This window comes from Nannospalax galili, unplaced genomic scaffold (genome assembly GCF_000622305.1).
Source record: "Nannospalax galili isolate Female #2095 unplaced genomic scaffold, S.galili_v1.0 scaffold346, whole genome shotgun sequence".
In the NCBI taxonomy this organism is placed as follows: domain Eukaryota; kingdom Metazoa; phylum Chordata; class Mammalia; order Rodentia; family Spalacidae; genus Nannospalax; species Nannospalax galili.
In genome coordinates, this window is record NW_008357637.1 from 1,730,591 (window position 1) to 1,734,536 (window position 3,946).

Consider the following 3,946-nt stretch of genomic DNA (forward strand, 5'->3'; position numbering starts at 1 on the left):
CAGTGACTTTATAGCCATACACAGGCGCCAAGGATCCAAGTGCAACCGATTATGACTAGTAATAATCAAATACATACAGATTAGAGATACATGCACCAACATTTCAGTGTTGGTAGCAAAAACAATGAGTCTTTCTCTAAGAAACAGTATATTTTAAAATGAAATGGAAATCTTTTGTAAAGGTTAAATATCATCCAATTTTATGATGGGCTTTATACAGAGTTCAATATTGTATAACTGTATTAATTCAACTGTGAACCTAAAAATTTACAGTCAATTTTGAAAGAGATATATCTTAGCTCTGGAAATTGTTATTGAATATGTCAATGCTGTTGTAATGAAATGCTTCTTCTAAGTATGTGGTTATTAAATAAATAATTTTAAAAAGTTCTCCACACTGTTTTCCATAGGGGTTGCACAAGTTTACACTCCTACCAGCAGTGAATGAGTGTTCCCCTTTCTCCACATAGTCAACAGCATTTGGTATCATTTGTTCTCTTGAATTTAGCCAGTCTGACTGGGGTAAGGCAAAATCTTAAGGTAGTTTGATTTGCATTTCCTTAATTACTAACAACAGTGTTGAACACTTTTTAAGATGTTTCTTAGCCATCTTTGTTTCTTCCTTTGAGAACTCTGTTTAGATCTTTAGCCCATCTTTTAATTGGATCATTTGCTCTCTTTCTTGTTTGTTTTTTGACTTCTTTATATATTCTGGATGTTAAACCTGTCAGATTTTTCCCCACCCTATGGATTTTCTCTTCACTTTCTTGTTTCTTTTGCTGACAGTACTGCTTTTTTATCCCTCACTCTAGCTGCTGAAAAGAGTCCCAGAAGATCATTGTCTGCTCCCTCATGTCACTCTTGCCAAAACGGAAGAAAATGGAAGAACAGAGGATGGAAACTAGAACAGAGCATCAGCAGTCAGTACAGGTGATGCGGTGTAAATTGTGACTTCACAGCTTGTTACTCACAGGGTAATTCCTCTACTCATCCCAAACCTTCCTTTTTCTGTGAAAAAGTGTGTGTGTGTGTGTGTGCGTGTATAGGCCTACATGAATGCAGGTACCTGAGGAGGCCAGAAGAATGCAGTAGGTTCCTTGGAGCTGGAGTCACAGATGGTCGTCAGCCTGAACCAAACCCAGTTTTTTTGTAAGAGCAGCAAGTGTTCTTAACCTCTGAGACACCCCTCTAGCCCCTATGAACAATATTTGAAGTTGATGGCATGGAAGAAAATCCATGGAAGTGGGAAATGCATCCTTCCTCAGTGAAATGATAGACTTCCCTGAGATCCCTCTGACGGTGGCAGCAACATCACTTCTTCAGGTCCTATGTAGTGAACCAGCATAGCAGAGTGGCAATGAGGGGACCATACTCAGAGAAGTGACTCTGGAAGTGATGAGACTCCTTCACTTGTTTTTTATTTGTTTCATAGCAAAGCCAAGAATGTACTAGAAGCCACTTGTAAGCAGCTGACCTGCAAGCACAGTCCATTTGTGCTCTAAGGAGAACAGTGCCAGCAGAAAGTGCGGCCTTCAGGGCAAGTAGCCATAGTCACCAGGCTGTGGTCTTGCTCCAGCTCCTTCCTGCCCCATTCCCTCCCAACTCAACCTCATTCTTGCTCCTTCTGAAAAAGTTCCTCTCTGGGCCTGGCTCCTCCAAAGATGGTAGAGTTGGGTTTGGCTACTTGGTTGAGAGGCATTGCCATTGTCTGAGGTTTAAGCTGAAGCCATGATGACTTCTCTTCTGTGGGTTCTGTGAAGTCCACATTGGAGCTGCAACAGAAGTGGACCATCTCCAAAGCAATTCCTGTCCCAGGGCCTACTCTCAGGTTTCTGGGGCAATTGCTTGCCTCCTGAGAGGTCATCCCTGTAGCCATAAATGAGTAATTCTGGGAATTCTATCCCCCTCAACAGTCTCCAGAGTCACCCATTCCTCTGTCATTGGGTCCACCTTTCTGGAATCCAAAGCCACCTTCCTTTCTTTCTTTCTTTCTTTCTTTCTTTCTTTCTTTCTTTCTTTCTTTCTTCCTTTCCTTCTTTCCTTCTTTCTGTTTTCTTCTTTTTAAAGAGAAAAGGACTGGAGGATAGCTCCATGAGTAAAGTGCCTAAGTTCAGATCCCCAGCACCCACATAAAAGCCTGACTTATTGGGAGAGATGGCTCAGTGGTTAAGAACACTGTTTGTTCTTGCAGAAGACCCGGGTTTGAATCCCAGCACCCACATGGCAGCTAACAACTGTCCGTAACTCCAGTCCCAGGGGATCTGACAGCCTCTTCTGACCTCCACGGGCATTGCACGTCACGGGTGCACTTACCTACATGCAGGCATTACACACATACACAAAATAAAATAAAATTAATTAATTTTTTAAAAAAGCCTGATTTGTTGACTTGTGTCTGTAACCTCAGAGCTGGGGATAGGGGTGGGGACACAGAGACAGATGGATCTTGGGGACTCAATGGCCAGCTAGTTTAACCAAAACAACATGTTCCAGGTTCAGGGAGAGACCCTGTCTTGAAAAAATAGAGATCAGTAGAGGAAGACACTCAACATTCACCTCTGGTGTCCCCACCACACACATGCACACATACACAGACATTACCCACAAAAACAAAAAAGGAAAGGAAGAAAGGAAAAAACTTAGGTGTACCATGGAGACATAAAGAGAAAGCGGGTATTTCACCATACAGAATTCTATGTCTATGAAATTTCTGTTTCTGAGACATAGTAGATGCTTTACTAGTGCTGATGTCCATACATAGGAAATAAAATCATCCAAAACACATAAGACAGGATGATGAGATGACTGAGAGGGTAAAGGCACTTGCTTGCTGCCAAATCTGACGACCTGAGTTTAATCCCTGGGACACATGTGGTGAGGAGAAAGGACTGACTTACAAAAGGTGTCCGCTAACCTCCACAGGCCCCTCCTCCACAAAATAAATATACGTGATAAAAATTAAAGCACTTAAGCAATGTATATACTAAGATGCTTAATTGTGATAAATACATAGTTGAGGTTTAGACAAAGGAAAAAAATCAATCTGGTATGGTGGTACGCAGTTTATAATCCCAGACAGAGACCCTGTCTCAAAAGAAAAAAGGGGGAAAAAAGAAGAGGAGAAAGTTGTTTTCTATAAAAACCTAGATACAAAAACAACCTCAGAAGGTTCCTTCCAAAGAATTAAAATGAGATGAAAAAGACACATAAACACAGATGCAGAGAGGCAAAATAGAAGGGGCTTTAAAAATTGCTGAGCTTGAAGGGCTTAGTGAGATAGAAAGCTCTGACATGACAGCCAGCCTAGATCTAAAACTCACCTGATATGATCAAGTTACCAAGGTCTAGAATCTGGTTTTCAGTTCTCCAGGGCAGAAATCATCTTATTTATTTGTTATTTGAGACAGGGTCTCAGTGTGTAGCCCTGGCTGGCCTGGAACTCACAAAGATCTGCCTGCTTCTGCCTCCAGAGTGCTAGGATTAAAGGTATGCACCACCATACCAGAAATCATCTTGTAAATGGCCCAAAGATCACTTAAGCTAACCAAATTCACAAGATATTGATGAACAACCAATATCGGTTAATAATAATTGAGTTCTTTCTATGTATCAAACACTATTCTAAGCCATTTCTGCGGATCTATCCTCAAAAGAATCCTAAAAGCTAGTGAATTTCCAATTTCCAGTGAATTGGAAACTGAAACTGCCCTTGACTATTTTGGGTTCTTCCAACTGTAAAATTAAAGAGAGACAAGCATCACCATAGCTATGTGGAGATCAACTCCAATCATCAAGGGGAAGTGAGTTGCTGCAATACAATGGGGCAAGGATGGTTATGTCTGAAATCTAATTGGGGAAACTCAATAAAAAACAGCCAACTCTACAAAATATCTCCATAGCTGAGTCAGATCGTTTGGGGAAATTATGGTTTCAGGGACTGCAGAGC